This window comes from Callospermophilus lateralis, chromosome 4 (genome assembly GCF_048772815.1).
Source record: "Callospermophilus lateralis isolate mCalLat2 chromosome 4, mCalLat2.hap1, whole genome shotgun sequence".
Taxonomy (NCBI): domain Eukaryota; kingdom Metazoa; phylum Chordata; class Mammalia; order Rodentia; family Sciuridae; genus Callospermophilus; species Callospermophilus lateralis.
In genome coordinates this window covers 13,119,273-13,132,294 of record NC_135308.1, presented here as the reverse complement: position 1 = coordinate 13,132,294, position 13,022 = coordinate 13,119,273, and the positions used below count along the sequence as shown (strand labels likewise).

Sequence of the window (13,022 nt, the reverse complement as noted above, 5' to 3'; positions counted from 1 at the left end):
ATGTCATAAGGAATAGAGGGAAGAATTGAGACCACACTGTTTTAAGTTACTTCTACTATTCATGAAGATGTGTAGCTGGGGGTATAACTCAGTTGGTAAAGTGCTTGCCTCAAATGCACAAGGACCTGGGTTCAATCCCCAGCAGCACCACACACACACACACACACACAAAAAAAAAAAAAAAAAAAAAAAACCCACACACACACAAAGGCCAAAATAGAAGCCCAAAATCAAAAACAAAGATCAAAGGAAACAAGACAGTAAAAATCATGGTAGACAATTAACTGTATCAACAATTATAGTACATCAATGAAATAAATCACCTTTTAAAAGACGAATATTCTCAGAGTAAATAAACAAACAAAACTCAACTACATGGTGTTTCAGAAAAAATCCAATCAATTTAGGCAAACATTGATTAAAAGCAGATGGATTGAGAAAGATACACTATGTTAACCCTAACCCTGCACACAAATATGATGTAATGTCTGGAATAACCATTCTAGACAGGTGGAATAGCTATATTAATTTCAGACAAAGCAGACTTTAGAGTTGGGAGATTTATCAGAGATGAAAAGGAGCAATATATAACAACAAGAAGGTTAATTTTCCAGAAAGATATCAAAATTCCTTATGTGTATACACAGCACAAGACTGACAAGATGTGGAAGGCAGAATCTGATAGAACTGGAAAGAGAAATAGAAGAATCCAGTAGAATCCAATATTATAGATGGAGATTTCAACAGCCATCTATTGATAATGAAAAGACCCAGCTTGCAGAAAATCAGTAAGGACACAGTTGAACTCCACACCATCTATCAGCTGGGTCTAATTGACATTCGTAGAATATTTCATCCAACAACCAAAGAATACATATTATTATGAGGCTCCCTTGGAATATTCATCAAGATAGACCATGTTCTGGGCCATGAAACACATATTTACAAAATGTAAAGGATATAAATCATATCAAGTATACTCTCAGACACCAATGGAATTAAACTACAAATGCACAAAAGAAAGATAAAGGGAAAGCCCTAAAATGCTTGGAGAATAAACAACACACTTCTAAATATCATATAGATCAATGAAGAAGATTGAAAAATTAAAAGAAAAAATTTGAAAATCTACAGCTAACCTAAGCTAGATGCTTTCACACTAAAATCAGGAACAACACAAGAATGTCCACTCACACCATTCCTAGTCAATTTGATCCTAGAAGTTAATGCATACACACTGAGAAGGCAAAAATAAAAATTTCTGATTACAGATGACAGGATCGCCTATGTAAAAAAAAAAAAAAAAGCCATGGAATTATCATCATTATCAACAACAAAAAGCTCTTAAAACCAAGAGTCAATTATAACAAGGTTTCAGAATACAATGTTTATATAAACTCCAATAGTCTTATATATGAGCAATGAGCAAGTGGAACTTGAATTAAAAACAAAATGAAAATAAAAAAATGAATACTTAGGCACAAACTAACAAAATATGCACATGACTTAGAAAGTAAGTCTGGGGCTGGGGATGTGGCTCAAGCGGTAGCGCGCTCGCCTGGCATGCGTGTGGCCCAGGTTTGATCCTCAGCACCACATACAAAACAAAGATGCTGTGTCCGCCAATTACTAAAAAATAAATATTAAAAAAAGTTCTCTCTCTCTCTCTCTCCCTCTCTAACTCTCTCTTTAAAAAAAAAGAAAGTAAGTCTGATATAAAATCTAATAAAAGTCAAAATAAATGGAGAGATAGTCCATGTACATGGAGATGAAGACTCAATATTGTCAAGCTGTGAGTTCTTCCCAATTTCATTTATACATTCCATGCAATTTCACAATGCAGAGAATGAAAAGACAAGTTACAGACTGAGAAACTTGGCTAAATTCTGATTTGATAAGGAACTGGAATTCCAAATATACAAGGGACTCTTAAAATTCAACAATAAATAAATGAAAAACCCAACTTAAAAATGGGCCAAAGATATGAACAGACACTTCAGGTATTTTGTCAGAGCAATAAAGAGCTCACTGACACAGACTATTATTGCAAAACTTTTCAGCACAATAGTAATAAACTGCTCCATCAGGATCAAGTGGGATTTATTGCTGGAATGCAGGAATAGTTCGACAGATGAAAATTAATCAATGTAATAAACACATTACAGAATGAAAGGCAAAACCCACATTATCATCCTTGCCTCCATTAATGCAGAAAAATCATTTAACAAAATTCAACAAAAATATTCAACAAACTAGGAATGGAAGAAAATGACCTCAATATAATAAAAGCCATACATGAAAATTACAGTTGACATATTTAAGAATAAAATGCTAAAAGATTTCGTTATCTGAGGAACAAGACATGAAGTGACACTATTCCATTTCTATTCAAACTAGTATAGACAGTTTTAGCCAGAGCAATTAGACAAGAGAAATAAAGTCATTCAAATTAGAAAGGAAAAATAAAGTTATCTCTGCTGTTGATGACATAATCTTATGTGTAGAAAATTCCAAAGATGCTGCAAAAATCTATTAGAATGAATAAACAAATTCAGAGCATTGCAGAAAAATAAGTCAACATAAAAAATTGATTTTTCCTGTAACTATCAATAAACAACCCAAAAAGAGAATTAAGAAAGCAACTCTCTTTATAATAGCCTACAAATACCAGAAATAAACCACAGCAGGGAGACAAAAGACCTGTACAGGTAAAACTAAAAAGAAATGAAAGAAAATGTTAGTGAATGAAAAGGACTTCCATATTCATGGATTATACGACTCAGTATTGCTAGAATGTCAGGACTACTGATGTGTTTTACTCATCTACTCCACTGATATCTTTATGATTTCTGATCCCTACCTGCTCTCCCTTATTTTGCTCTAGCTTTCACATATGAGAGAAAACATTGAATTTCTGAGTCTGGCTTATGTCCATTTACTAGAAAATGCCATAATTTCATTCTTCTTTATGACTGAGCAAAACTCCATTATGGGATAAGAGACAAAGGGGTTGTGAAATTTGGGAGGAGATTCATTTACCTGTTTCCTCATGTTTTCAGAGATCTTGTACAAACACTGAGATGGATTCCCCTTCCTCTTTCATGCACAAGTCCTTTGTGCATAGTTATCTATTTCATCTTGGGTCTTCTCTCTGTTTTAGATGTGTGAGTAGATATCCATAAGGGAACCTAATGTCCCCCTGTGATTATTCACTCTTGGGGCCTGATGGCTGGTTTGGGTTTTTTCTCTCCCCAAGTCCATCTGTTGAAGTATTGTTAGATTGTGTGTGGCATTAGATTTGTTGTTACTTGGCTGAGTTGAGGATATTTTTCAGTATCAGGGTCTCTATTCTGTGAACTTAAAATGTCCCAATAACTTTCTAGCCCCTCTTAGGGGAAGCAGAGAGTCAGGGATAGTACTAATGTTAGCAACAGCTGTACAACTTTAAGACAATGTTCAAAGTCTACTGGGATGTCTATAGCACTAATTGCCACCTATATAGAAAAGGTGGGGTCAGCATTTAACATCAGCAGCAACAGTAAAAAAAAACAAACAAAAAAAAAAACTGTGGACTAGATCAGGCATTAAGCAGCAGGTATCTACTACATCATCCACTGTATTATTAATCACAACAACACAAATTGGTAGGAATTACATAAACTATATTATTCTGTTAGTGGGATTATGGTTTCTTTTCTTTTTTAAAAAAAAATTCAATATTTATTTATTTATTTATTTATTTATTTATTTATTTTAGTTTTCGGTGGACACAACATCTTTGTTTGTATGTGGTGCTGAGGATCAAACCCAGGCCGCACGCCTGCCAGGCCAGCGCGCTACCGCTTGAGCCACATCCCCAGTCCCTTATGGTTTCTTAAGTGAAGAGAAAATAGGGCAGGAAGGCAAGAGAGAGCTTGAAACATTTAGAAATGTGAACAGAGGAGAGGCAGGAGAGAGGTAGAAGGTGATGACTATAAAGAAGGAGAAATAAAAATGTAACTAAAAGTAATTAAAAATGAAAGAGAAGAAGAGAGAATAGGAAAACTTGGTAATTAGTGGTGGAAGAGAGTGAAGAAGAGGCAATAAGGACAAACCTAAGGTACAAACAAACAAGCAAATGTAAGACCTGAACAACTCAAACTGACGCATAATTATACCCCACCTAAGTCAAACCAAGACTAAATAATAAACAGATCCCATGGCAGAAGAAAGCAATTGAAATGAAAGTTAAATTATATGAATATGTATATTTTGTAGAATGGAAAAAAGTAAAAATAATAAAATTATTTTTGAACAAAAATTTTAAAGGGCACAAATATGAAAAAATAGGGGGAATATGGGGGAAAAAAATCTTAATCATGAATAAAGGGCTCGTTTCCACTGAGGTGGTCAAAACTGTTGGCAGAGATGGACTTTCCTTGTTTATATTTATTTTTGGGCTCTGTAACCCTGGGGTCAAGGACAGCGGTTGGCTAAGTTTTGATCTGGTGGATTAGCTCTCAGTTGCTCATCTCCCAGTGGAGGGTGGATTAACCCATAAATGCTGGCAAACTGCCTTCTTGGAACTGGGAGTGGTGAGGCGTCCTAAACTGGAAGCTCCAGTGGCTGGGGTGTAGTCTCCACTGCTCTTTGGAACTCTGTCGGGGCCTATCTGAGATGTGACCCTTGACCTCTACTGCTGGAGAGGTGCCTCTCGGCAGGACCTCTGGATTTCAGGGGCCTCTGGTAAAACGCACTTTTAGGGCACAGGAACTAAATGTCCCCGGGGTTTCTCATTCACACTAGGACTATGAATGGCCGGTGTCAGCCCTTGGGTGCAGACGCTCGTGTGGCCTTTACGGCTCTTCCCAATAGCTCTCATGGGGCACCAGCAGCTCGGGAGCTTTCTCCCTGGAATCCAGAGCCCGTATGCTCCAGGCACAGTGTTCTTGGGACCTATTCCACCACTCTGGTGCAGGCCCTCTGGGGATCAGGTCAGGTGACTGCTGGGTTAGGAGTCCTCTCTCTCCGCTGGCCACCGTGCACGGTGCTCATAAGTGGTTCCTGCGCCCACGACTCCAATTCCCGCTCCACTACCTGTCCATGGTGAGCACTTGGGTCGATTTTTACTCAACCACTTCCTCTACCAACTTCTCACAGCTTCCCCAAGCCCGTCTCCCCGCATCTGCTGTCCTCTCTCTGCCTGAGCTCCCCCTCCCTTCAGCAGAGGCGACTGTCACCACTGTCAGTCAAGCTGGTGCGTCTCTGATGGATTATTATTATTATTATTTTATTATGTTCTCAGTTTCTGCCTCTCTCTATCTCTGTGGTTTCTTTTCAGCCCAGCGTTAAGTTTGTGAGTTCCCTTAGTCACCCACCTCAATGAGCCTCCACTTTGGAGGCCCGTGCTGAGGAAGGGCCTCCCCCCTCAAATGGGCCACCTTTTCTCCCTGAGTTTTACTTTTAAGTCTTTTAAGAAAAAAAAAAATCCTTAAAGCTGTTCTCAAGAGGAAAAATCAAAGCATGAAATCTATTGCTTTCTAGAAGCACGGAAACAACACTTTACAGGTACAGAGGCCTCCTTCCCTGTTTGCGGAGTGTCTGGTGGAGCGCATGCTCAGCTTTTCTCATCTCTTCAAGCTTTGAAGCCTCTATCAGAAAATCCTGTTTGTGGCTTGCACTGCAGATCATGAAAGCACTTTTCCTCCTGAAGCTGTGGGTTTCTGGCATTTCATCTCAGACTAAGCACTGAAAAGCAAAGCAAAGCTAGCTGCCTTCATGAAATATATGAATCAAAAGTGTCACCGGTGAGCTTCCTGTTTCCCAATCCAAAAGAAAGAACATGGGGGTTTGGGATATTTTATTACTCACACACTCTTTGGTGACAGTAGGCCGGGGTGCAATGGAGAGCTGCCCCATATCTCTAAGCAGGAGGAATATATATAGGATAGGCTGCAGGCCCATTGCACAGCTGGAGTTCTTCAGATGGTTTTTGTTTTAAATTTTATTCGTTTTTTTTAGTTACACATGACAGTAGAATGCATTTTGACATATTATACATAGTGGAGTATAACTTCCCATTCTTGTGGTTGTACATGATGCAGAGTGACTTTTATTGATTTTTGGATATTGAACCAACTTTGCATCCCTGGGATGAATCCCACTTGATTGTGGTGCACTATGTCTTTAATATGTTTTTGAATGTGATTTGCCAGTATTTTATTAGCTGCTATAAACATTGATGTGGACATGTCAATAGAGTATGCTGATTTTTAAGTCTTTGGGGTATATCCTAAGGAGTGGGATAACTGGGTCAAATGGTGGTTCCATTCCAAGTTTTCTGAGGAATTTTCATACTGCATTCCAGAGTGGTTGAAGCCATTTGCAGTCCCACCAGAAATGAATGAGTGTACCTTATCCCCCACATCCTCACCAACATTTATTGTTACTTGTGTTCTTGATAATTATTATTCTGAATGGAGTGAGCTGGAATCTCGGTGTAGTTTTAACTTGCATTTCTCCAGTTGCTAGAGATGTTGAACATTTTTTCATGTATTTGTTGACCATTGTATTTCTTCTTCTGTGAAGTGCCTGTTCGGTTACTTTGCCCGTATCTTGATTGGGTTATTTGTTTTTTTGGCATTAAGCTTTTTTAAGTTCTTTATATGTTCTGGAGATGAATGCTTTATCTGAGGTGAAGATAGCAAGATTTTTCTTCCATTCTGTAGGCTCGCTCTTCACATTATTGATTGTTTCCTTTGCTGGGAAGAAGCTTTTTAGGTTAATACTATCCCATTTGTTGATTCTTGATTTTACTTGTGCTTTAGGAGGGATGTTGAGGAATTTGGTTTCTAAGCCAAGATTTGGGCCTACATTTTTTCCTAGTAGGCACAGGGTCTCTGGTCTAATGCCTAGGTCCTTGATCCACTTTGAGTTGAGTTTTATGCAGGGTGAGAGAGAAGGGTTTAATTTTATTTTGCTACATATGGATTTCCCAGAACCATTTATTGAAGAGGCTGTCACTTCTCCAAGGTATGTTTATGGAGCCTTTGTCTAGTATGAGATAATTGTATTTGTGTGGGTTTGTCTCTGTGTCTTCTATTCTGTGCCATCGGTCTTCATATCTGTTTTGGTGCCAATACCATGCCCTTTTGTTACTATAGCTCTGTAGTATAAGTTAAGGTCTGGTATTGTGCTGGCTGCTGCTTCACTTTTCTCACTTAGGATTGCTTTGTCTATGCTGGGCCTCTTATTTTTCCAAATGAATTTCATCACTGCCTTTTCAATTTCTATGAAGAATGTCATTGGACTTTTAATAGGAATTGCATTAAATCTGTATAGTGCTTTTGGTAGGATGGCGATTTTGACAATATTAATTCTGCCTATACCAGAACATGGGAGATCTTTCCATATTCTAAGGTTTTCTTCCGTTTCTTTCTTTATTGACTTCTGTAGTTCTTGTTGTAGAGGTCTTCCACCTCTTTTGTTAGATTGATTCCCAAGTATTTTATTTTTTTCAAGGGTTTTATGAATGGGATAGTTTTCCTAATTTCTCTTTTAGTTGAATTATCACTAATGTATAGGAACATAATTGATTTATGGGTGTTATTTTTATATCCAGCTATTTTTCTGAATTCATCTAGTTCCAGAAGTTTCCTGGTGGAGTTTTTTGGGTCTTCTAAATAGACAATCATTTCATGGGCAAAAAGGGATAGTTTGAATTCTTCTTTTCCTGTTCTTATACCTTTAATTTCTTTCTGGTGTCTAATTGCTCTGGCTAGAGTTTCAAGGACTAGAATATAGGTGGTGAAGAAGGGCTTCTCTATCTTGTTCCAGTTTTTAGAGGGAATGCTTTCCATTTTCCTCCATTTAGAATGATATTGACCTTGGGTTTAGCATATATAACTTCTACAATGTTGAGGTATATTCCTACCCATCCCTAGGTTTTTCTGGTGTTTTGAACATGAATGATGCTGTATTTTGTCAAATGCTTTTTCTGCATCTATTGAGATAATCATGTGATTCTTGTCTTTAAGTCTGTTGATGTGATAAATTACTTTTATTGATTTTTGGATATTGAACCAACTTTGCATCCCTGGGATGAACCCCACTTGATTGTGGTGCTCTATGTCTTTAATATGTTTTTGAATGTGATTTGCCAGTGTTTTATTAGGAATTTTTGCATCTATATTCATGTGAGATATTGGTCTGAAGTTGTATTTCCTTGATGTGTCTTTGCCTGGTTTGGTGATACTAGCTTCATAGAATGAGTTTGTGTTCCTGCCTTTTCTGTTTCATGGAATGATTTGAGGAGGATTGGTGTCAGTACTTTTTTGAGGGTCTGGAAGAACTCAGCTGAGAATCTGTCTGGTCCTGGGCTTTTTCCTTTGTTACAGGGCTTTTGGTGCCATCTTTAATTTCTTTGCGTGAAATTGATCTGTTTGAATTTTCTATGCTCTCCTGATTCAATTTGGGTAGGTCATATGTTTCTACTGGAAATTTGTTGATGTCTTCAAGATTTTCTATTTTATTAACGTATAAATTTTTAAATAGTTTCTGATTATCGTCTGTATTTTAGTAGTGGCCATCATGATATTTTCTTTTTCATCATGAATTTTAGTAATTTGAGTTATTTCTCTCTTTCTCTTCATTAGCTTGGCTAAGGGTTTATCAATTTTATTTATTTTTTCAAAGAAACCAACTTTTTGTCGATTTGGGTTTTTTTTTTGTTTCAGATTCATTTATTTCAGCTTTTATTTTGATTACTTCTTGTCTTCTACTACTTTTGGTGTTGGTTTGCTTTTCTTTTTCTAGGGCTTTGAAATATAATGTTAGGTTATTTATTTGGTGACTTTCTATCCTTTTAATGAATGAGCTCAATGCAAAGAACTTTCCTCTTAGAACTGTCACAGAGATTTTGATATTTTGTATTGTTATTCTCATTTACCTCTAAGCATTTTTTTTATTTCACCCTGGTTTCTTCCATTATCCATTGGCCATTCATTCATATTATGTAGTCTCCAGGTATTAAAGTAGCTTCTACTTTTAATTTAGTCATTGATTTCTAATTTCATTCCATTATGATCTGATAGAATACAAGGTATTATCTCTACTTTTAGTATTTCTAAGAGTTGCTTTGGGGCCTAAGACATTATATATTTTAGAGAAGTCTCCATGTGCTGCTGAAAAGAAAGTATACTCAGTCTTTGTTAGATGAAATATTCTATATGTCTGTTAAGTCTAAATTATTAATTGTACTTTTTAGTTCTATAGCTTCTTTATTTAGTTTTTGTTTGGAGGATCTATCCAGTGGTGACAGAAATGTGTTAAAGTCACCCATTATTATTGTGTTGTGATCTATTTGATTCTTGAAATTGAGAAGGGTTTGTTTGATGTACATAGGTGCTCCATTGTTTGGGGCATTAATATTTTACAATTCTTACGTCTTGTTGATGTATAACTCCCTTTGCTAGTTTTCACTTTAATTTTCATTTCTTCTCCATAAAATATTTTATTGAATATGTTCTGTAGTGCAGGTTTTCTGATTGTGATTCTTTTAACTTTTGTTTATCATTGAAGGTTTTTATTTCATCATCGATTCTGAACCCTTATTTTGCTGGGTATAGGATTCTTTGTTCGCATCCATTTTCTTTCAGAGCGTTGTATACGTTATTTCAGAACCTCCTAGTTTTCAGGATCTGAGTTGAGAAATTAGCTGAGATCTGATTACATATAGGTTTTCCCCTGTATGTAATCTGATATTTTTGTTTCATAGCCTTTAAAATTCCATCCTTATTCTTTATGTTAGGCATTTTCATTATAATGTGCCTTGGTGTGGGTCTGTTATAATTTTGTATATTTGAGGTCCTGTAAGCCTCAGTATCTGTTTTTCTATTTCATTCTTTAGGTTTAGGAAATTTTCTGTTATGATTTCATTGAAAAGACTGTCCATTCTTTGGTTTGTATCTCCAAGCCTTCATCTATCCCAACAAATCTTAAATTTGGTCTTTTTAGGTAATCCCATATTTCTTGGGAGTTCTGTTCATAGTCTTAATATTTTTTATCCATGGTCATCTTTATTTTCATTATTATAGCTGGGTATGGTGGAGCACACCCCTAATCCCAGCGGCTCAGGAGGCTGAGGCAGGACGATTGCAAGTTCAAAGCCAGCCTCAGCAAAAGTGAGGGGCTAAGCAACTCAGTGAGACCCTATCTCTAAATAAAATACAAAATAGGGCTGGGGATGTGGCTCAGTGGTTGAGAGCCCCTGAGTTCAATCCCCAGTAAAAAGATTATATATATTTTGTCTTCATTGCCTAAAACTTTGTATTCCACATGGTGGTGATGGTGATGCTTTCCATTGGATTTCTAATTTGGTTTATTGAGTCTTTCATCTTGAGGATTTCTGTTTGATTTTCTTTTCAGAATCTCTCTCTCTTTATTGAAATGTATTTCCTGTATTTTCTCTCTGATTTCACTCCTTACATAGTCCTCTACTCACAGATTAATTTAACTATGTACATTTTAAACTCCTTTTAAAAGGACATTTCTTTCTCTGTGGTGTCAATGGATTCTGTTATTGAAGTATCTTGGTTTGTTTGGGGTGATTTGTTCCCTTGCTTTTTCATGTTGTTTGTGTGTCTACCCCATTTAACAGTATGGATATGAGGCAGTAGAGTTCCCACCCTGTAGACTTATAATGTCCCTGAAGGTTTCCAGTACCTCACCATTTAGGGGGAGACAAATAATAACAATAGCCAATATAGACAATATACAGCATTAAACCAAATAGTTCCTGTTATGACATCTACAATACCATCACAATAAATAGAAATGATATGATCAGTTATTGCCTACAATAAAAATAGTAATTGCAAAAGTGTTTGCAATTTCAAAAGGTGGACAGAGAAAGAACAGAAATGATGTTGAATGTGATGATTGTGAGGGAGGAGGAGAGAAGAAAAAGTAAAAAATTAAAGGAAGAATGAAACAAAGAGCAAAAGAGATTGACTGTTAGCAGAAGAAAAGAAAAACAGATAAGTGAGAAAAAAATATGTAAATATATATGAAGTAAAATTTAAAAAATAAAAATAAAAGTATTCAAAACAAAACTGAAATATAATAATCAAACACCCTAGTCTCAAAAAACTGATGCATGAAAAAGTACTGGTTTCCAAAATGCTAGAAATAAGAAAAAAAAATACAAATAAGTATAAATGTTCATGAACCTTTAAGGTCACAATTAAACAGAAAAGAAAAACAGGAAAAAAGAAATCTCAATGAAAACTTAAAGCATTGTTTATGTTGGAGCTCAAAAGTTTCTCAACTTCCCTTCTCAGCAGTGTTAGGTGGGGTTTCCTGGAGTGTGGTGCTTGCTCCACCCTCAGGTGTGAGAGAGGCAATCTGTAGGTGAAACTCCTGGATGGAGGGTAGTCAGGCTTTGATGAGCTCCAGGCTCTTTGCTGAATGTCTGTTGGTCTGGAGATTTTAAATCAGTGCACCTCCTGAGCCCAGAAATTGCAGGTCCATGCTGGATCTCCCCTGGGTTCCACTCATATAATGGAGGATCCAATCCTTAGTCTACTCCCTCATCTGTGGACCCCACATTTCCTGGCCTTGGGTTTAGTGTCCAAACTCAATCTCTCCCACCCCCGACCTTTTAAGTTCCCAGCCAGGTGGTCTCTCCCAGCTGGTCTGACAAGCAGCCAGATTGGAGGGGGTGGGGTAGAGCCAGGTGGGTTTCCACAACCAGTTTTCCCCTTTGTGAACCTTTCTCCCTGTGTGATTTCCTCCTGGTCACTTAGGCACAGTCTCTGTCATGCAGTGTGGGTTTGTCAGGCCTGCATTTCAGGCCAGACTCAGGTGTGCCAGGAATCGACTCCCTCAGCTGCTGGTGCCTGCACCACAACTGCAAAATGGTTTCTTCCTCTGTGCCCTGCACACTGCCAAGACAGATTCACCTTCTTTCCCATACAGGAATATTGAGCAGCCCATATTTCAGTTTAGTTGGGTAGTGTCGTTGAGCTCTAAACTCCCGTCACCCAGACATGCTGCAGGCCTCCTAAAAATAAGGGTTCCTTTAATTCCCTATCCCTTCACTTTGCTCCTGTAGGGACCACTCTGGGTGTGGCAGCAGCTGTGGTGCTGGGGATTTCTTCCCTTTTTTTGGGGGGGGGGCGCGGGGGGATCCAACCTCCTGAGTCCCTGATCTGCTTTGAGAGCCCAGTATGATATTCACTAAAGTCCCCCTCTCCTTTTTTTTTTTTTTTTCATCCACCCACCTTGCTGAGACACTGTCTGTTTGCTTTCTTGGTTTCACACCACTGAGCAGCCAGGAAAGTGGCCTGCTCTTTTCCACCATCTTGGGAAAAACCCTCTTCAAATGTTCTAGTGAGTACATTTTTTTTTTTTTTTTAACTTTAAAACCAACATCACTCTGTTTTGATCCTCACCTAAAGCTTGGAGATAAGGGAAGTAGCCAGCTTCCTCTGTTTTCTTCCTTCTTAAAGTCTTCAGAGAACTTTTTAATCACAACGCAAGCTTTCCTAGGCACCCATTAGCATTTATCCCAACAGTTTCCCCAAGAAGAATTTGGGTTTTTTTTTTGGGGGGGGTATTGGAGATTGAACCCAAGGGCACTTTACTATCAAGGTAAATCCTCAGCACTTTTTTTTTTTTTTTTTTAGGCAAGGTCTTGATACATTGCCAAAGGTCTTGTTAAATTGTTGAAGCTGGCTCAAGCTTGCAATCCTCTTGCCTCAGCTTCCTGAGTTGTTGGGATCATGGGTGTGTGCCACCCTGCCCAGCTCAGAATTTTCTTCTTGTCCTGCATAGGCCATTACTTAGCTTTCTTTTGACATTTGGAAGTTTTTTGGTTTTTGTTTTTAAATACAGAAGAGTTATTTTTGGAAGCCTTTAGTGAACAGAAAAAGTCTGTATGATTATTGAGTTGATTTCAATTTTTGAAAAACATTTATTATAGTAATCCAGAAATAACTATTTTAATCATCTCAAAGTATTTGGAATGCTTATTACTAAAACAA

At 37.4% G+C, this 13,022-nt stretch overlaps 1 non-coding gene across 1 annotated transcript; it reads left to right on the top strand.

Moving 5' to 3' along the window:
* The first annotated feature begins 80 nt into the window (after positions 1–80).
* Trnal-caa (transfer RNA leucine (anticodon CAA)) lies at positions 81–150 on the top strand. The gene has a single exon. It is a non-coding gene; the product is annotated as a tRNA-Leu (tRNA).
* Positions 151–13,022: the final 12,872 nt, after the last annotated feature.